At 37.0% G+C, this 22,736-nt stretch overlaps 1 protein-coding gene across 1 annotated transcript in view; it reads left to right on the top strand.

Moving 5' to 3' along the window:
- Positions 1–22,736, top strand: part of SCEL (sciellin) — a 211,663-nt gene that overhangs the window by 21,473 nt on the left and 167,454 nt on the right. Inside the window, exon 3 of the mRNA XM_077750066.1 lies at positions 7,125–7,205. The gene's annotated coding sequence lies outside the window, so the exon portion shown is untranslated. The remainder of the gene's footprint in view (positions 1–7,124; positions 7,206–22,736) is intronic.

Here is a 22,736-nt window from a genome sequence, read left to right as displayed (position 1 = left end):
TGTATAAATGAGAGCACATGCACGCAGGGAAAACTTACTCATGAGACAGTGGACAAAATGCCAAGGATTCACTCTACTTTTAGGGGTCCATGAAAATGTTTTACTTTCTTTTGTAATTGGAAAAGAGAAATGAACTTTTAGGTCAAAGTAAATGTTTTAGTGTATACTATTAATACATGCATCTTTATACCAATGAGACATAAATATAATTTTTTAAGTTTATTTATGTAGAGAGAGGGAAAGCATACAATAACTGGGGAGGGGCAAAGAGAGAGAGACAGAGAGAAAGAGAGAGAGAGAATCCCAAGCAGGCTCTGCGCCATTCATGCAGAGCCCAATGCGGTGCTCAAATTTATGAACTGTGAGATCATGATCTGAGCCAAAATCGAGAGTCCAACGAACTTACTGAACTACCCAGGCACCCCCGTAAATAAAATTTTTGTATTAACTGTAGCTCTGGGTAACTTAAGATGAATTTTTTTTTTTATCTTTTTTATGTTTATTTATTGTGAGGGAGAGAGAGACAGAGCACAAGGGGGGGCGCGGGGGGTGCGGGGCAGATAGAGAGGGAGACACAGAATCCAAAGTAGGCTCGAGGCTCTGATCTGTCAGCACAGAACTCTATGTGAGGCTTGAACTCATGAACCATGAGATCATGACCCTAACTGAAGTCGGATGCTCAACCAACTGAGCCACCCAGGTGCCCCTTAAGATGAATTCTTTAAGGAGTCCAGTTGTCTACTGTTCAAGGCACACCAGAGTGCTGTTCCAACAGAGGTGATGTTGCCGGGAATCACAGATGTGGAGTGATTAGTTCTAACCTGTGAAAGAGGGAAGGCTTTGCAGAGTTGATATTTAAATCAGTATTTTGAAGATAAATATATTTTCTATAGGTGAAGGTGGTAAGAAGGGCATTTCTGAGGGAAAAAGCAGCATGAACCAAAGAATGAGGCTGTGGAGAGAGAGCGTTGGAACCTGGCATTAGTCAATAACTGACAATGGCATATTCAATATAAAGTCATGAGAGTCAAAGTCCACTACTTACATGGCCAAACCTTACTCAGCTAATTTTTGTCCATTATTTTGCATTGAAATATTTTACAGCTAAACTTAAAAAATTATATGAACACCAAATGAGTAAGTGGTTGCTTGTTCAAAGAGCTAGTGAGCTTAGATAGAATTAATAAGGATATTGTGTCAATAATAAGGCAAAGTATCTTGTGTAATAGTTGTTCTTTGACTGTAAGCGATAGAAATGTTTTCTTGCTAATTCAGACAGAAAAGAAACAAAAGGAGGAAAGAAAAAAGGAAGCCAGCCCTGCTAACAAAAATGATATTCATTTTGAAGTTAGAGTGGTTTTCTTCTTTTCCCACAGCTGAACCATGTAATCTTCACCTAGAGGTTGAGTTTAACCCCAGAGACCAATGGACCAATTCCATCCTTTGTCAGGACTTCTAGGTCAATACTCAGGTTATCCAGTACTGAATATGCAAACATCTGATTCTTGCTCACTCTTTCTAGCAACCCTGTACCTTGCTACAAGACTGATAAGGACTATGTGGTTGAATTCTGGTTACATTATAGCCTCTATGATCCTCTTTCCTGTTATCAATGACTCTGTTCCTTATCAACTATGTCTCTGCTCCTTATCTGCAAAGACCTATGAGTAGGGCTGACTTTCATGCCCTACACTGTGCATTAAACAGCTTATTTACACTGGTATCTGTTCTGATGTATTGAGGCATCCTTTCGTCGGGCCACGGCATCTCTCTGACTAGTTGGTATCTGTATGTACCAGTGGTTAGATATATTCCATGTCAATCCTGCCCATAATCAATATTTAATGTGACATCTGATAGCATCATTGGAACATCAGTATGAAGATAATAAATGTAGGTCTTTTGTGTGGTAAAACATTAGTTCTCCTCTTCCTTTAATAATCAGTCTGGAATTATTTGTCCACCATAAAATGTTATTTTCAGAATTGGATTCCTTCTATTACTTAATAGGCTAACCATACATGACTCTAATCAGAGCATACATGCCAAATGTGCTCAGAGTACAGATATTAGAGATGAAAGGATACATGGGCCACAGACTGTGTCTGCAAAGAACTCAATATGTAGGGCTTCTTTTCTAGATCTGCTGCTTTTTACTTTATTCAGAATCATTGAGTTTTAAATTTGTTAAATTTAAAATTATGGTAGATTACTTATTGGCTTTTTGAAATGTAGGTGATTAATTAGATTTAGAAGTATTTTTGAGGGTATCACATTAAGCTGAAAGGTTATTGGGTAGACCCTCAGAAAAATCCATCCAAGTAATCTCTCCAGTGCTCATCCATCATCCATCATCCATCCATTCATCCATCCAGTCTTCTGATATCTTTTTGGATTCATTCATCTGCCAGGAAATATGCTTAGAAATAGAAAGACTCCCAAGAAGCTTACAGACTGGTGCAAAAAAAAACATACAAATAAATATAATGCCACTATGGAGATAAATTCACAGGTGGATAAGCTCACACAAATTCCAAGGAGTATAGTTAAATCAGTCCTAGAATCTGGAGTATTGTAAATCTGGATTTGAATTCTGGCTCTACTCTTTTTAAAGTTATAGATTTGAGTGAATTATTTAAGTTTCTATGTCTCAGTCTCCTCATCTATAGTAAGTGCACAATGTCACTTATCTGATACATAAGTGCTCATCATGTTAGTTACTTCCTCTCTGTTTCTCCTTCTTTCATTCATCCAAACTTTGGCTTCCTTATCTCAAAAAGGAAAGGCTTTACTTTGATCTCTGAAGTCTTTAAGAATCTAAAGTTCAGTGATTTAGCAATGATCCCCTGATCTTGGAAGAAATGCGTTCATTACTTATGGTCAAATATGCTTGTGTATTATAAACATAGTACAGCTTTATGAATAGCATTGATTAATCTCACACACCAGGCTCTTTCTCACCTTCTGGACTTGGCACATCCTATTCCTCTTACTTGAAGATCTCTTTCCCAGTACTTTCCCTGTGCTTACCTGGCTAACTGCTGCTCATCCTCCAGTTTTCATTCTTTTTTTTTTTTTTAATGTTTTTTATTTATTTCTGAGAGAGAGACAGCATGAGCAGGGGGGTGTCAGAGAGAGAGGGAGATACAGAATGTGAAGCCGGCTCCAGACTCTGAGCTAGCTGTCAGCACAGAGCCCGACGCGGGGCTTGAACCCAAGAACTGTGAGATCATGACCTGAGCCGAAGTCGGACGCTTAACCGACTGAGCCACCCAGGCGCCCCTCCAGTTTCATTCTTTAAGTCACTTCCCCAAAAACAATTCCTACAGATGATTTCCAGGGGGCTGATCTGTGAATTCTCTTTGGACTCTACTCATCCTTTCAAAATAGCCACCACACTACAGCTAATCTAATCTATATATATAATCTAATATAATCTAATGGAATCTGTATAAACTAATCTTTAATATAAGATCCACTTACATGTAGATGACAAAATTAGAGATTTCTAATCTTCTAATATGTTTCCATTTAAAAAGGCAGTTGATAATGACTCCTTTTTCTATAGACCTTTCTGGGGATAAGCTTATGGTTTAGTGCAGAGACAGAGGACCTATTTATATTTCATCCTCTCAATGTAAACTGTGGATACAATTATTAATGGCTACCAGGTATAAATCATTTATTACACACAAGCACTGTTTCAGGCACCATATATGTATTATTTCATTTACTTATATCAACTTCAAGAAATAGGTTTATGAGTAAAATAGGTTTACAAATGAAGACACGTCAGCTTACAGAGTTTAAATAAATTGCTACCATTACACACATTACTGTGTTTCCTAAATCTCAAGGTACCATAGGTCATAAAAATAAAATGATGAAAAACAAAAATGAAAGAACACCAAAAATCAAAACACTACAGCCAAAACACTATTATTTAACAATAGCTTTTCAGGGAGAGAAGGAAATGTGCCTTAGGTACACACACAAATTCTAAGTAGACCCTCTTGTCAGATATATGTGGATTGGGGAGTGGCAGAGGCTGGTTTGAACTCAGGACTGTGTAGTTTCAGAACCAATATATTTACCATTATCCTATGCCCTTCAGATTCAGAAAATCAGCCCTCAACTACCACAATACTTGTGAAAGCCTCATAAGATAAATAAAAATTTAATTGGAAATTGTGAAAATAAGCCAGGGGAAAATATAAGTGCAAACAAAACAAAACAACCACCCATTAAATTCCCATTAAATTCAAACTCACCAATAATATTAGATTTATAAACTTTAAAATAAAGGCAGAAAATATAGAATATTTATTATGTACTAATCACTTTATATTTATCTCATTTAACACTCATAACAATCACAAAATAAACATATTATTATGATCCATATTTAATAAGTGAGAACCTTTGGCATAGAATCTGCTCCAGTTTGTATACTAAAAAAGTGTAGAGTTTGTATTAGACTTAGCCTGGAAATTGTGAAATTGGTAGGAAAGTCTACAATTTCCTGGATCACAAGGATGCAGCAGTGTTTTCTGAATAATTGAATAAAATTAGGGGAAATATTTTCCTTTGGAGCAGGTTTTTAACATGGGGTATCTGTTTTGTTGTGTAAGTGAGATCCTTTTTTATCTATTTCTGCTGGATCTTAATTTTTTTCAGTTTAAATTTGACAGTCACGGTAATATTAGGAACATGTCCACACAAGAGGCCAAAAGTAACATGGATTGTAATCTTTGGTTACTTGTCTTCATGTACCTAGACTGAAAGCTCCTTGTGGTCAGGTGCTATGGTTTTGTATCAGTGGCTGGCACAGCCAAGGGGCTCAATAACGATTTGTTGAATGAATGAAGCATGAAGAAATTAAGCACTAGCAGTTTCAAATTTAAGCAAAGAAAAGGCATATCATGAAAAATGTTTTTTTTCATTGGGTCACAGCCAGCCTCTACAGGGCCTTTTATAACTTAGAAAAAGTGCTCTCCCAGGGTGTATAAATTAGGACAACAGACCCACTGGGTAGATGTGCTCTCCCTGACTTGACCTAGCCCTGCAAAGATATTCTTTCAGAGAGCAGTGGAGTCCAGGCAGACAAAGAGAACTTAGATTTCCAAACCCACTTGCTCCCTTAGTCAGGGTTAACTTCACCTTTCCCTTGATTTGGGGAGTATAGTGGGGGGTAGGTCAAATGTCCTTTTGTCTTTCTTAATCAAGAAAACACTAGTCTGCCTAGTTTGAAAAGATGCAAGATGATTGCATTCTATTGATTTATACCTTATTAAATCTCCATGTCAGTCTTTATTGTTCAAAGAAAATGCATTAGGTAGATTAGTTCCTTCTCTCCTGATACTGTAATCCAGAAACAATTTTTATAGGGTCTTTTCAGATTTTGGAAACCAAAAATATTGAGCCCTGAAACTGTGTATTTTAGTATTGGAACATTATTTGAATTTTCTACTGATTTTCTTGTGACGTTTTTCATGTTTTGTTTCAGGTGAGCCATTAGAAAAAAATAGCTAAAGCCAGAGTCTAAAAACCATGAAATTGTTTTTTCTCTTTCATATGTGAGCATGCGCGCGCATGCGCGCGCGCGCGCACACACACACAGCTCTTTTCTGTGGTAAGTGGCAATTTAGGGGAAATCTGATGCATAGCAAGACATGCAGAATTCTATTGGAATCAGTGACTCTCTGAACAGCTATGATGAATTACAAATCATCATTGTAGTAATAGTTTCTTAAGAGGAGTTTATTAAAACTATATCACTTAGGCACACACTCCAGAAATTAAGAAATTAAAACCAACATTCCTTCCTTGACCAATGGGAAGGCCAATTAAAAACTTTTGCTTTGATTATAGCTGTGCTATAGTGTACCTTTTAAGAGTGATATTTGTATTTATTTATTATTTATTTTTTAAAAGAGCCGTTTCTGAGAGAGAGAGAGAGAGAGAGAGAGACAGAGTGAACAGGGGAGGGGCAAAGAGAGAGGGAGATACAGAATCTGAAACAGGCTCCAGGCTCTGAGCTGGCAGTCAGCACAGAGCCCGATGCGGGTCTCGAACCCACGGACCATGAGATCATGAGCTGAGCCAAAGTCAGATGCTTGACCAACTGAGCCACCCAGGTACCCCTATTTGTATTTATTTTTAATAACAACCACAGAGCTGCTTTAAATTTTGAACATATGGGGAGAAGAGAATGTTTTAATTCAGCTTGTAAGTCCTCAGGTTAGGATATTGGTTTCCTGCCCCCTAATGCATTTAGAAATGTACTCTCTGTTGGGGCACCTGGGTGGCTCAGTCTGTTAAGCGTCAGACTTCGGCTCAGGTCATAATCTCACAGTCCGTGGGTTTGAGCCCCGCATCGGTCTCTGTGCTGACAGCTCAGAGCCTGGAGCCTGTTTCAACTTCTGTGTCTCCCTCTCTGCCCCTCCCCAGCTCGCACTCTGTACTCTGTCTCTCTGTTTCAAAAATAAATAAACATTAAAAAAAAAATTAAAAAAAAAAATAAAAAAAAAAAAGAAATGTACTCTCTGTGGATGGATCTCAGTACCTGTTGTAGCTCCCATTAATCCTCATCTTTCTTTCTTTCTTTCTTTTTTTTTTTTTTTAAGTAGGCTCCATGCCCAACTTGGGGCTTGAACTCAGGACCCTGAGATTGAGAGTCACATACTCTACTGACAGAGCCAACCAGGCACCCCCTTCATCTTTTCTTTTATACTGAATTTTGCCATTCTTTTAAGTCAAAGCAACAAAGTGGAAGAAATTCTAATGATGGAGTAAAGAACTTGTACCTTCCTAGCTGTGAGGGTGACTCACTCTGTTGTGTGAGCAGTGTCCCTGAATAGGAGCAGGGTCTGCAGTCTCTATCAGTAAACAGGTGTGAGGACAGCTGTGTCAGGAGAGCCCTTGTGAGCACTAGGGAAATACATAGCAAAGTGTTTGGAAGAAGCCTAAGCCTAGTGGAGGACTGCTAATGCTTACTAATATTTGTTTACCACTGCCTTATTAGAAACAGTAATATGTAGCACCTTAAAATGATGTGGTTTCCTGATATCAAGACATTTTCTTTTCTGGTTAATTTTGGTTTTACTATTGCTTTTACTGTTTAGATGGAACCCTGGATTGACCTCCAGATGTACAAGAACAGAAAGGATTTGGGTCATCTGGAAAACAGCATTGAGTATTAAAGGGTAAGGGCTCAGTTTGTTAAGTGTCCAACTCTTGATTTTGGCTCAGGTCATGATCTCACAGGTTATGATCTCACAGGTTCATGAGTTCAAGCCTCTCATTGGGCTCTGCACACAGAGTTTGCTAAGAATTCTGTCTCCCTCTCTCTCTGTCCCTCCCCCACTGACAGGTGAGTATGTTCTCCCTCTCTCCCAAAAATAGATAAATAATTTTTTTAAAGAAAGTACAAAGGGTAAGTAAGGGCCTTAGAAATGTGACTTTGAATCATAGCTTTGTATCTAACTGTATGAGCTTGAGCAAATTCTTTAACCTCTCAAAGTCTTTGCTTTCTTCTTTTGCCCCTACATCCAATGGTTATTGTAAAGATTAAACTACATAATTATGTAAAGTATTTAGCACAGTGCCTGGCACATGCTCAGTGCTTGGTGACAGCTTTTACTATTGTTGACATGTGATCCTGGAGAATTGTTCTTCATCTGAAATTCCCTTCATCTAGGCTGATTTATAAGTCCTAGGAATATCTACAATAAAATAAAACTTTGCAGATTTTTGCATTTGTGCAAAGCAGAACATATTGCCAAGAGTAGCTATCAAATTAGCCTTAATATACCCTAAATTGTTTCAAATGAACTGAACTAGATGTATATTTATATATAAAAATAATAATGATAATTCTTATAAAATGATATTAATGTTTTCTTTTTGTTTAATGCAAACTTATCTGTCAGGCATTTTATATATATAGTTTTGAGCACTTATAATAATGGCACAAATTAAAGCAAATCAAAACCACAATAAAATATTACCTTACATCTGTCAAAATGGCTAGAATCAAACAGACAAGAAATAACAATGTTGGTAAAGATGTGGAAAAAAAGGAACACTTACAGACTGTTGGAGGGAAAGCAAACTGGTGAAGCCACTGCAGAAAACAGTATGGAGATTCTTCACAAGATTAAAAATAGAATTACCACATGATCTGGCAACTCCACTACTGGATATTTACCCCCAAAAACAAAAATATTAATTACAAAAAGATATATGCATCCCTATATTTATTGCAGCATTATTTACAATAGCCAAGATATGGAAGCAATACAAACATTCATCAATAGATGAATGGATAAAAACAAGTGGTATATATACACAATGGAATATTACTCAGCTGTAAAAAAGAGATCTTGCCATTTGCGGCAATATGGATGGACCTAGAGGGTATAATGCTAAGTGAAATAAATCAGAGAAAGACAAATACCACATGATTTCACTCATATGTGGAATTAAGAGACAAAACAAACAAAGAAAAAAGAGGCAAATGAAAAAAATGACCCTTAAGTACAGAGAACAAACTGGTGGTTTCCAAAGAGGAGGTAGTTGGGGGTATGAGTGAAATAGATAAAAGGGATTAAGAGCACACTTTTCATGATGAGCACGGAGTATTGTATAGAGTTATTGAATCATTATATTGTACACCTGAGACCCCAATATAACATTGAATATTAATTATATCTCAATAGAAAATAAAAATATATAATTTTAAGTTCTTAAAACAATAGCACAAATTAAGTATTAATTTTCATATTTTATAGATAAAGCAGAATATCAGAGTGATTAAGGAATATCTCAAGGACTCCACAACTAGTAAATAGAAGATGTGGGATTCAAAATCAGGTTTATTTTGCTTCAGGGCCTTTGTTCTTTCTGATACACCTGCTGATGTTCAGAGACAGTGCCAAGTGGTCTGCTAAATTCATCCTTCCAGTTCGATGCAGTGAAAATCAGCAGGTGGTTTTATCTTCTTAGTGAATATCAAATATTTTGCTGCCAATTTCACAACCTCTGAGAGAATCCTGTATTCTCTTCTTTGCTAGAATCCGGAATCCCTTTAGCTGATTAAATTATTTCCATTGATGTGGATTTCAATTCAATCTAATAGCAACAAGGCACTGGCTTGACAAAGGATGTGCTGTTGTTAGGGGTTTTTCTGAGGCAATTCTTTCATAACTTTTTTAGTCAGATGAAGCTGAGAATAGTGTTATTAACATGTGTCCAGTCCATGGCAAAGAAAAGTTCTAATCTAGGGAATAGTTTTACCTCTAGTGGATCTTTTCATGAGATTTACAAAATGATTTTTAAAAAGGAATCAATACAGTTTTAGGAGAACAAATCAGTGTTAGAAAGATCAGGGAAGAACAAGACATAGATAGCTAGGAAGGAGAGACAGGACTACCACCTAATAATAAGATTAAGGGTACCAGGAGAGGTAAATGTGCACAGAATAGTAGAGGAACCAAGGGGTGGAATGAGCAAGTTCATTTTTAGGAACTCAGGAACTTCTTAAAAGAGCTGAAAACCATTGAATCACTGAATGTTGGATGTGTGCTTCCAAATGATGGAGAGGAATGGAATGTGCAGGGAAGCTAAAACTCAAATGACAAAGTAGAGTGTGAGACAACTTGGAGATAGATAAATAGAAATTATCCAAGAGGAACACAAAACAGAAAATAACCAGAATGGTAGACCCATATTCAACCATATCAGCAATTTAAAGTTAATAAACTAAACCTGCCTTGTCTGATATGACTGCCACTGCCACTACCATATGTGGCTATTGAAATTTAAATTAATTAAAAATGAAATATAATTTAAAAATTCGGTTTCTTAGTTACACCAGTCATATTTTAAGTACTTAATAGCCATGTGTGGCTATCATATTGGATGGTGCTGATATGGAACATCTCCATCATCACAGAAAGTTCTACTAGACAATGTTGGACACAGAGAAAGTCAAGTGGATTAAAAAGAAAAGCCAGACCTAATTATGTTTTGTCTACAAGAGATCCACTTTAAATATAAGGATATAGAAAATATACCAAAGAAGTGTCATGTAAAAGAGACTACCAGACAGAGAGTATTATTAGAGATAATTAGGAATATTTCATAATTATAAAACCCTAGCAATTACAGATATTTATATAGCTGTGTAGTTTTTTCCCCTGACACCAACTAATTCTCCAATTATCTGACACCAAGTGGGTGTCCTACAATTCAATTCAATTGGATTCTGAGACCACCTGGACTTAGTGCACACCCCACAAGTTAAGGTCTGAGTCCCACAGTCCTATACTCACTTCAGACACCTGCCACAAATGGGTCCCCCAGGAGACCTACACTTCTGCCATACTGACCACAGAGTCTGGGGTTCGCACAACCTTTCTTCAGATTCAATAATTCACTAAAATGAATCCCATTACTCAGGAAAGCACTTTACAATTACGGGTTTATTATACAGGATACAACTCCAGCACAAATGGAAGCAATGTCTAGGGCAAGGTTTAGGGGGGCATGCAGAACCTACATGCCTCTCTGAACAAACCACCCTCCTAACCCCCTGATGAGGTCACCATCCCAGAAGTTCCTCAAAGCCAGTCTTTTAGAGTTTTTAAATGACAATTTTATTATGTAAGCATGATTGATTAAATCATTGGCCATTGGTGATTGAACTGAATCTCCAGGTCCCCTGTCTCTCTCTAATCACTTGGTTGGCTTTTCTGGTGACCAGTCCATCCCGAAGCTATCTAGATCCCTCTCATGGGTCACCTCATAAGCATAAACAAGATAGGAATTCCAGAGGTTTTAGGAGTTCTGTGCCAGGAACAAGAGACAAAGCCCAAATATTTGTGTTCCACTATACCACAATGACTCATTATAGAGCCTCCAAACACATGAAGCAAAATCAACAGAATCAAAGGGAGAAATAGACAATTCCATAATCATATTTGGAGATTTCAATACTTCTCTCTCGCTAATTGAAAAAGCAACTAGGGGTGCTTGGGTGGCTCAGTCAGTTGAGCATCTGATTTCGGCTCAGGTAATGATCTCACGCTTCATGGGTTCGAGCCCCACATTAGGCTCTGTGCTGACAGCCAGCTCAGAGCCTGGAGCCTGTTTCAGATTCTGTGTCTTCCTCTCTCTCTGACCATCTCCTGCTGATGCTGTCTCTCTCTCTCTCTCTCAGAAATTAAAAAAAAAAAAATTAAAAAAAAGAAAAAAAAAGTTAAAAAAAGAAAGAAAAAGCAACTAGATAAAGGACTCAGTAAGGAAGTAGACCATGTGAACAATCAGAATGTAACTGCTATTTATAGAACCCTATGCCTAGCAGCTGCAAAGTATGTATTCTTTAAAAAATGTACATGGGCTCTGTGCTGACTGCCAGCTCAGAGCCTGGAGCCTATTTCAGAGTCTGTGTCTCCCTCTCTCTCTGACCCTCCCCTGCTCACACTGTCTCTCTCTCTCTCTCCTAGAAATAAATAAGAATTAAAAAAAAGAATGTTTCTTATAAAAAAATAAAAGATGCACATGATGATAATGCTAGGCTATAAAACAAGCCTCAATAAATCTGAAAGGATTAAAACCATACAAAGTATGTTTTCTAACCATAACAATTAAACTAGAAATCAAAAACTTCAAATTTTGGAGATTAAACAACTTCTAGTAACCTGTGGATCAAAGAAGTAATAAGATAAATGGGAAAAGACTTCAAACTGAATGATAACAAAACGAAAACATATTACAGTTTGTGGGATGCAGCACAAGCAGCACTTAGAAGTTTAATCCTTAAATTGCTTATTTGAGGAAAGAAGAAAGGTTTAAAATCAATGATCTAAGCTTCTATCTTAAGAATGTTGAAAATAGGGGCGCCTGGGTGGCTTAGTCGGTTAAGCGTCCGACTTTCGCTTAGGTCATGATCTCGCGGTTCGTGGGTTCGAGCCCCACGTCGGGCTCTGTGCTGACTGCCAGCTCAGAGCCTGGAGCCTGTTTCAGTCTGTGACTCCCTCTCTCTCTGACCCTCCCCTGCTCACCCTGTCTCTCTCTCTCCTAGAAATAAATAAAACATTTTTTAAAAAGTAAAAAAAAAAAAAAAAGAATGTTGAAAATAAGGGGTGCCTGGGTTAAGTGACTGACTGTTGATTTTAGCTCAGGTCATGATCTCATGGTTCATGTGATGAAGCCCCGCGTCGGGCTCTGCGCTGACAGCACAGAGTCTGCATGGGATTCTCTGTCTCCCTCTTTTGTTGCCCCTCCCTTGCTCTCTCTCTCTCTCTCAAATAATAAATAAATAAACTTAAAAAAAAAGGCAAAGAAGTTTGAAAACAAAAAGCAAAGTTAGGTGAAAATAAATAAAGGGAAATAATAAAAGAATAGAAATAAATCATATTGAATAGAAATCAGTGGACCTAAAGAAAAACAAAAGAGAAATTTAGCAAAGCTCCGACTCAGTGAAAGCAGCTGAGTGGTCTGGGGATACCAATGGGAGGGTGATTGGGCCAAGGGGCAGAATATCTTAACTTCTTTGTAAAACAAAAACAAAAACAAAAACAAAAAACACCTGGTCACTGTTGTTCTACCACAGGGTTGCGAGGCATGTATTATTTTTTAAAAACACTTTGAGATAGAAAATATGAGTATAATCTTATCTAGCTCAAAATAAAGGAAGTGCCTGCCACTTTTCTATGCCTCCAATTTCTGCCATTTAGCATTGCTTACAAGACCTTTTCCTGATTTCTCACTGCCGTTACCATTGCTGGGTCACAGCAATATGCAAACTCATGTAGATTCCATTCAAGATGCAGAGCCCGCAGGGCTGGATTTACAGGGTCTTACTACAGGGTCTCCAGGAGAGTACTATTTAGAAGAGAGGGCTACACATTCTCATTTCCACCTAATATGCTGTTAAAACTTACAAATGCCACGTACATTTTTTATGTCATTTGCAAATTTACATTTGTAAGAATGTATAATTTGGTCTATGGAAAATGAGTTTGATCAATGTTGTTAGTTTCTATTTGAACTTGGATTTTTTGTTTATGACAAAAAATGTCTTAAGTGACATTCATAAGACTCAATAAAAGTTTGAATAGGTTGTTTATGCATAAGCAATTCCATTTTATTACATCATTTGACCATAACATTATTTTGCTTCATTATATCTTCCCTCCCTCCTATCTTTCCTTCCTTCCTTTTCTCTTTCTGTCCAAGTCAAATAAAAAACAGACAAACACCCCCACCCAAAGTGTTTAAAGGAGATTTGTGATCTCTACTAAAAACTAGAAAATACAGAACATTGTTATCCAGAAATTTGTGATATATATTGATTTGGCTATGCCACAGAACTAATATTCTCTGAAGCATAACTACAGTCAATAAAACAGCCTCACCTAAAATGATTTTTATTCAAACCTCAAATACCAGCATCACCTAAAGGCTCCACTTTGTAGTGGGATGGAGAGAGCTGAATGAATATGTTTTTGAGTCAGACAGACGTGTTTCAAATACTAGTATTTCTGTAATCTTGATTATGTCCCTTGAGAAGTTTGAATGTCAATATTTTTAATGCCTACTTCACAAGTTTACACTGTGCTTTAGAGGAAATAATCTATGTAAAGTGCTGGCACATAAAGGCTCTCTATGTTCTCCCCTCCTTGACCTGTAATACAATAAGCTGTGAATGACTGGTAGCGTTCGCATATTCAGAGAGCCGGTGTGGCAGATGGGAGAGAAGCAAGGCTTTTAAAACACAGAACAAGACTTACTCTCCTTTGCCATTCATTGGCCATCTGACTTTCAGCTAATTATTTAACCTCTTTGAGTTTCTATTTCCCAATGTATAAAAAAAGAAAAAGAAGATTGTATCTGTAGATATGAAATGATTAAATGAGTTATGTAAACATTTAGCACGATGCGTGGCATAATTAATGCTCAATTTTAAGAGTAACTTTAGTTATATCACTTTTGTGCTATTAAGACTTTATTTCCATTTAGGCTTTCTGTCAAAGTGCCTTCTATTTTCACCATTTTCTAATGATCAAAACCCTCAGGGGGTGCCTGTGTGGTTTAGTCAGTAGAGCATATGACTCTTGATCTCAGGGTCATGACTTCAAGCCCCACACTGGGTGTAGAGTTTACTTAAAAAAAAAAAGAAAGAAAGAAAAAGAATAAAGAAACAACCTCAATATTGCAATCAGCAGTGTTAGTGCTCAGATCAATTTCTGGTTCAAATACTTGGTATTTAATTTTATCTCTGCCTCTGTTTATGAAGGCAAGAAAAACCAATCTCACTGTCCCATATGCTGGAGAGCAAAAAGATGCCCCTGAGCTCAATGGGTGTTATTTTTCATGGCTCTAAGAATCTAATCTTTATGACTGATGACTGTTGTCTTAAGATACAGAAAAGTCCCATCCAAGGGATTCATATCTCAGATTATTGATTTCTATTGAACTTGCCTACTTTTCAGTGCAACAGAGTATATGATCAGGGAGCTAAAGAGCAATATTTATTTGATTAAAATTTCTTCAGCTTGATTGTTTGTTGCTAGTGGCAACCAACAAACGAATAGATCTAAAATGACAGGTCACAACCACATTGATTACAGACTGTATTTTTATCTTTCCCCAGTTGTGATTTTAAAATAGCCTTTCTAGTGCTTGTAGTCATAAAAATGATTACTATATAACCACTTTAGATATATTGACAAATCACCTACCTAAACAACCCTATTTCAGTAATGAACCTCTCTTCCCAGGGCTTGGAGATTCAACCTTGGACCACATGTGCCATTGCTACCCTAATGGCTATAAGGAAGATGATACTGTTTATATTACAGGAATTATTACCCAAAGCGAATTTCCTATTAACTGGTATGTGTTGGGTCAGCATAACATTGTATGATGCAGCAGCATTTACAAGTTTGTATCTTTTTGAAAACAGTATCACTTCCTAAAAACAAAACAAAATGAAACAACAACAAAATCTGCCTGCAATCTATTAAGAATTTGGTGGTTCTGATATAGAATATACTGAAGTCCCCAAAGGAGACTAAAAATATACCCTTGGCAAATCTGTTCATAATCCAATAAAATTCTATTAGGTTCCTTTCCAAGGACAAAAGAACATCTTTGCAGGCAGGAATGTATTAACTTTACAAAAGCATGATGCACCTTTGGGATTTTTGTTGGATCTTCCAAAATTGAACCTTGTATACAGGAAAAAAACACTAGAGCAGTTTGCACTTCCTCCAATCATCTTGCTCATTTGCAAGCCAATGGAGATAATCTTCCAGCACAGGATTTGATCTCCGCATGCTATGATGCTCTCTGCCTGGCTCTTGGAGTGTCACATTCACAGGGACAGGACTTCCAGAAGATTGGCCATTATCAAACTTACAATAAGACTTCAGCTGATTGGAAGCCTTTTTGGTGAAAATCTTGTGTGCTAAGATGCATTTCTTGAGACCACAGAAAGGTCTCCATTCACACCGAGTTAAAGGGCAGGACACCCTGAGGAGGAACATTTTAGGCTGTTAACAGTTACAGCACAGTGGGGGGTGAAGTTAGGGAGCAGAGCAGTTTTGAAACAGCTGGGAATTAATAGAACCCTTACTTCTGAGGAGGGGTGACCCTTAGCAATGGGGTTTGATGCAGGAAGCATAATGCAGTAAGCATAAGGCAGGGAGAGCCTCTCTGAGCTGAGCAAGGCAAGAAGGCAGGGGAAGAAGCCAAAAAGTGGTGTGAGAGGATCAGAAACCTTTTGTCCACTTCGTAAAATTTCCTTAGCCTGACGCTCAAAATAATTCCAATAAAAAAATGAGCTTAAAAAGTTTGGTCAAGCCAAACTCACGAGATACAAGTAACAGTTCCCCATTTGTCTTTCTTCTAAGTCTGTACAGTGTTGCAACGCTGCTTATCTCTTTGCTTAAATTTGCCACAGGGAATGAAGATCTGACCTTCCAGGCTCTGAGCCGAGGCTGGCTGTACGCAAGTGTTGCCAGGGCGAAGGTTGGAGTACTGAAGAAGCGCTGACGAAGCTATTAATCTTTACTCTGCTTGCCTTTCCCATGCTCACTCGAACTGGAATAGACTGGAGCCCTCCTTGTCTCTAGGGCTCACCACGGGGTACAGTTTATTAGATCAGAGAACAGCTTTGCCTCCAGGAGGAAGAATTTGGCTCCAGCCCTGATGAGCAGGCTTTCGTGCACTCAATGAGCAGGTGCGTTTCCACGGCGCTCTCCCCTGCCCTGGCAGTGCCCTGTGCACATAACGAGACTCCTACTCCATCGAGGGCATGTGAGAATATGCTCTCTAGCTTGGTTATTCCCATCCAGGATGTTCAAAAACATTCAACCATGTTTTTATTCATTAACTTGAAGTTTTTTCCATTTTCTCTTTGTCCTTTGGAGACCCAAGCTCACTGTCTCACCTGGATTTTCTCAAATTGTCTGCTTCATAACATTTCTCCATTCAGTAGCACATTTCTACAAAATGCCCCAAATTTTGAATTTGAATTTTTGTGAAAATCCTAGTGTTTTTGTGAACTTGCTGAATTAGATTTTTCCTTCCGTCCTTGCTTCCTTCCTTCCTCTCTGCCTGCCTTCCTTTCTTCCCTCTATTCTACATTCTCTTCCTTTAGGTATAAATTGCACAATAATTCTTTCCAAGTGAAAATTGCAGTGTGATTGATTATTGAATATTAGGACCAGAGTTCTGAGGGCTTGTATTAGGTTCTTTTTGCTGCTATAACCATAAATTTAGTGACTTAAAACAATATAATTTTATTGTCTACATTTCTGGAGGTCAGAAAGAAGGCTGGAATGGCCTCACTGGGCTAAAGTCAATGTGTCATCAGGGCTGTGTTCCTGTGTTCCTTTTAGAAACTCTAGGAGAGAACTGCTCCTTGCCTTTTCCCACTTCTACAGGCTGCCTGCATTCCTTCAGTGGTGGCCTCACCAGCAAAACCAGCAGTGGCCAGTCAGGTCTTTCATGCCCATTACTCTGACTTAATTTCCCTCATCATAGTCCCTTCTCTGAATCTTTCACTCTTGCCTCTCTCTTTTCACTTAGAAGGACACTTGTGATTACATTGGGCCCACCCAGACAGGCCAGGATAATCTCCCCAGCTCCAGATCCTTGATTTAATCCTGTTTTCGAAATCACCTTTGCCATGTGAAACAATATATCCCCACATTCCAGGGATTAGGATGTGAATATATTGGGTGGGATTGGGAGAATGTTATTCTGCTTATTACAGACCTAATGGGGTCTTTAAAAATCTTTATTCTTTTCTGGTTGAAATGGTAGCTGCATCTAACCTAGACTCAGAATCTCCAAATCTTGGCCCAAGTGCTTGCTGATCTCTGCCTTAAGTCCAGTAAAACAGTACCTGATGTAATATTTTCATGGAAGAGTATATTGCATTGTAGACCAGAATGAATTCTTTATGTGTGCATGGGGGCAGGTAATACACATTTTAGTGAGCTGAAAATGAGCTAGACTCTGCAAAATGTCACCTTATATTTTGGCACTTTTACGCACTGTGAACACATATAGTTTCACACACTAGCTCATTTTGGTAATGATATATGAATACTATTTTGTGTGCTATAATATTTCCTTATGTTTTTGTGGGAAAAAAAATGCTTCATTTTCTTTTTTCCCCCTCAAAATTAGAGGAAAGCTCTATAATATTTTCTTGGAAATACAAAGGTATGGCCTGTAATGTCTGCAATGATATAATTACCATTATTCTACTGAGGTGAATTTTAGACTAGGATGATTTATAAGATACAGTAAAGCGTCAATAAGCATCATATAGTCTGCCAGTCCCTGTGTGTTCATAGAAATGAAATGTCACTCCTGTCCTGAAAACCCATAGTTTACTAGGAGAAAGAGATCATGAACAGAAGAGAGAATTAGCAACCTGTGGGAGCAAAATTCATACCAGAAAGTTAAATAATGGTGATTCAGATTTTGTTCATAGAGGACATTCAGACTTTAAACATTATAAGGAAAGGTATTTCATTGGAAAATGGAGGTAAATGTCACTTTCTTAAGTTTGTATTTGGAACAAAGGAGGTTAGCAATTATAATACATGCTGAAATAGTTGATTGAAATTTGGGTTTTAGTAACATATATGATTTCTCCTTTTAATTTTATTTTGTTGTAGAAATCAGGATAATATTGACCTTGCAGATTTGTTGCAATAATGTTCACACACATTTGTAAAGTTTCTGCTGCTCAATAAGTGCTCAGGGAAACTAACTAGGATGTATGTTCATCCAGGGAAATGTCTGAGGTTCTTCTTTGTTTCCCTTTAGTGTGGATATTCAAGAAATCTTGCCAAATAAGAGACTGCTCAGATGCAAACACAGGAGCACATGCTGAAACTGCCTTTTAAAATGCAAGCCAGCTGGCTGCTCTAGACAAACTCTTAGGAAGAAAGCCTTCTTCATCTAATTCATAAATGGGAAGTGGAATTGCCAGGCCTAACTGGCTCATTCATTTTTTGTTTGTTTAAATTATGCATTGTTGCATCACTTGACAACATTAAGAAGAGGGTGCACGAGTAAAGTAAGGGGCGACCTTTCATGAAGCAGTGTTATAGCTATCTCCATGGAAGAGCCTAGAGATGATTCCATACAGGAAACATGGAATGGTGTGGCCTCTGGCAAGCACAGTTGATAATCAGCAAGTATGTATGTGTACACCCACTTGGCAGGTGTGTGTGTGTGTGTGTGTGTGTGTGTGTGTTACATGAATATATTCTATATTATGGTTCTCTCTCTCCATATATGTAGGGGAGAGCATGAAACAATGTGTAAATGGGCAACCATAAGTTTTTTCTTTGCCTTTATAGGATCTGATTCTGCTTTTATTTTATTGTGTTTTAAATTTTTATCTGTATTATTATCTTTAGTCTTTAAATTTTATTTTTATTTCTTTTTATTTTTTATTTAAATCCAAGTTAGTTAACATATAGTGTAATAATGGTTTCAGATGTAGAATTTACACATAACACTTACTGCTCATCTTAGCAAGTGCCCTACTTAATGCCCATCCCCCAACAGCAACCTTGTTTGTTCTCTGTATTTAAGAGTCTCTTATGGTTTGCCTCCCTCTCTGTTTTTATCTTATTTTTGCTTCCCTTCCCCTATGTTTATCTGTTCTGTTTCTTAAATTTCACACACATAGAAAATATAGTCAATGGTATTGTAATAGCACTGTATGGGCAGAGATGGTAGCTACACTTGTGGTGAACATAGCATAACATCTAGAGAAGTTGAATCACTACGTTGTACATCTGAAACTAATGTAATATTGTGTGTCAACTATACTCAGATAAAAAAATTCAAAAATAGAAAAAAAAGAAACGAAAGATGTGAAAATAAGTGCTGATTTCTTCCTAACTATCTATGTATCTATATATCTATCAACAGCATTTATTTTCATACTCTTAATGCCGTCTCCTGTATTGCAGGGCTGGAAGCCTGAGAACCCTATTTTTTGAGATTTCTTTGCTTTTGGTGTACAATTTATGTTCTGTCAATGAAATGAACTTATGCAAAATCCTGAAGGTAAAATATAGCCTCAACAAAACCATATATGAACAAAAAAGAATTCATTTGCAATTATAGATAATAATTTTCCTAATATTGGTTTTGTAAGTTTAGAATTGTAAAGAGAGACCTTTCCCCCTTTAAAGCAAGAAATCGCTATTCAGCTTTCACTGCAATGATTGAATCCTTTATATGACAAAAAGGGAAATTAATTTTTTTTCCGTGTAGCTGACTTTTTATGTGACATTGTTTGAGAGACTGAGAACAAAATTTTTAAACAGATGACAGGGCTGTCACCTTTGAGTGGCACAAATTTAGTAGCAACAGTGGAGTTTTTTATTATGATTTCTTTATACCATGAAACCCCAAAGTTATTCCTCTGTTCCTTCATGATGAAATCACATTGAGTGGCAATGTTAAGACAGTGATTGGGAGGAAGGGCAAATGTGAGGAAGGCAGTACAATTTTCATCTAAGAAACAGTGCTAGATTTGTGGGAAGGTAATTGTATGTATTACTCAACTATGTAATGATCTTCTCATATGAAAAGTTCATCTCCAAGAAGCATTCAATCAGGTGAGCTATCAACAAGATCTGGCCTTTGATAAACACATCCACTTTAATAGCAGTCCGTGAGATGAAAGATTTGGATTCTTTCAAGGAAACACAAATTCATGGCATTCAGGCTCTGCAGCCTGAAAATATGAAATAAAAACACTAGTATGCAGCCTTGAAAACCATCAAATTATGCTAGAATCTTACTTTTAGACACAAAAGGAAGACATTCATAACACACAGCATGTGACTAATTCATCTCTCTCTTTATGCCTTAAACGATTTAAAGCAACTGGCAAGGATAGGAAAGTACTGCTTCTTGGCCTGATGTAAAGTGAGGGATTGCCCAAGATAATCTCTAAAATGTCTTCCATATTATACCTTTTATGAGAAACTTTGGGGAACTTGTCTTTCAGAACTTCATTATAATGGACCATAAGGTGAAGTCTTCATAATAAGCCTCCTTATGTTAAGATAGACTTAAATTCATCCTAGAATCTACCTAGTATTTGGATTGTTGTGATTCTGAAGCTTACACATGTATTCACAGAGTTGTTGTAAATTTAACTCCCTGGAAAATTAGGAGACAATGATTTATTCTCTGTTCTTGTTACTAACTTAGTGAATTTGGCCAATGCTTGCCACCTTTCAGTGACACAAATATAATAATAGCAGGAGAATGTTTTATTACAATCTGTGCATTACATAAATTCTAAAACTAACTTCATGATTTGGAGGGAAGGTAGTTAAGAGGACAGTTTACTTTTAATCTACTGAAACAATGTTTAACTTTGAAAGGTAATTGTAGTATGACTGAAAAAAGTGGAGTTTCTTCCCTGACTAAATGGACTTCGTTTTGAAGAAAGGGTATCAGTTTTATCTTGTTGGGAAATTTTTCTAGCCAATATTTTATGTGTTTTAAAAAAAGATCTTATGCAGCATAATTCACAATAGCCAAAAGGTAGAAGTAACTCAAACATCTATCAACAGATGAATGAACAAATGTGATATATACAAAAGTGGAATATTATTCAACCTTAAAAAGGAAGGTAACTCTGACACATTCTACACCGTGTGTGAACCTTGAGGACATTATGCTAAGTGAAATAAGCCAGTCACAAAAGGACAAATATTGTATGATTTTACTTGGACAGAGTACCTAGAATAGTCTGATTCATAGAGACAGAAAGTGGAATGGTGATTGTCAAGGGCTGGAGGAGTGGGGATGGGAAGTTAGTGTTTAGTAAGTACAGAGTGTCCATTTGGGAAGATGAAGAAGTTCTGGAGATGGATGGTGGTGAGGGTTACACAACAATGTGAATGTACTGGAGCTATAGCACTGTAAACTTAAACACGGTTAAAATGGCAAATTTTGTGTTATATCTATTTTATCCCAATCAAAAAATTTTATAAAGAAAAAAATGTTTAAAATGATTTAAACTTCATTTTCATATTTATCCCTTTTCCTAATTTTAGAGGGGATTAAGTCCTGTTTCTCCAAAATTCTGTGTCTCTGCTGCTTTAAGGCTGAATAAAACGTCACCAATGGCTTTTTGCCTCATTTTAAGATGTCTCTTTTGGTAGACCATCAACTCTGAGACAGTCTTTGTGGCTTTGAGTTCAGATAAAATTAGAGTTACATTTAAGTTGCATTTTACATTTGTTTTACAATTACAAATATGGAAAGTAAATGAAGAAAAAAATAATGTTACCGTATTGGAAATTTGCCTTTTGGAAGATTATACATATGGCAGTTTATATCTAAGATGTGATATTACCATATCTTCTTAGTGTACACATTTTATTTTATTTTATTTTTTTATCATTTTATTTTTTAAAATTTTTTCTTAAATAGTTTATTGTCAAGTTGGTTTCCATATAACACCCAGTGCTCATCGCCACAAGTGCCCTCCTCCATGCCCATCACCCCCCTTCCCCTCTCCCCCACTCCCATCAGCCCTCAGTTTGTTCTCAGCATTCAAGAGTCTCTCATGGTTTGCCTCCCTCCCTCTCCCCAACTACTTTCCCCTTCTTCTCCCCCACGGTCCTCCGTTAAGTTCCTCCTAATGCACCTATACAAGTGTACACATTTTAAAATGCACATTTTAGCATCAAATTAAAGATGCTTATAAATTTTTTTTTATTTACTAGAGGGATCCCTAGTTATTGATGATATACTTCTTGTGCTGCTATGAATATTTGGCTGAATCTTACTATTCTTTTACCTTTTTATGGTGCTTAAAGTCAGCGAATAATGCCTGAAATATTGTTTATTTGTGTATTTATTTTGTTATAATAACTCTCATGAATACCTTTATGTGTCAGAGTTTCATGCCAATAATAGTAAAGTGAGAATAATCTTTCCATATTTTTAAAAGTAAAGTTATAATAATCTACCAGGTGTTTTAAAATTCAAATTATCATCCAAAACTTGCATAATGTTTATTTTAGAACAGTACTTACCTCCACCCCAGGCTGGTTGTGAAAGGTAAGAGGAAAGAGGACACCAAGCCCTGACACATATTTTTGATGGAATATAAAGCACCTTGAATTTTTCCTCCTAACTAGAATCTTTTTAATGATGAGGTT

Source organism: Crocuta crocuta, unplaced genomic scaffold (genome assembly GCF_008692635.1).
Source record: "Crocuta crocuta isolate KB4526 unplaced genomic scaffold, BGI_CrCroc_1.0 scaffold189, whole genome shotgun sequence".
Lineage (NCBI taxonomy): Eukaryota > Metazoa > Chordata > Mammalia > Carnivora > Hyaenidae > Crocuta > Crocuta crocuta.
The sequence above is the reverse complement of the archived record's forward strand: the minus strand, read 5'-3'. Positions and strand labels throughout refer to the sequence as shown.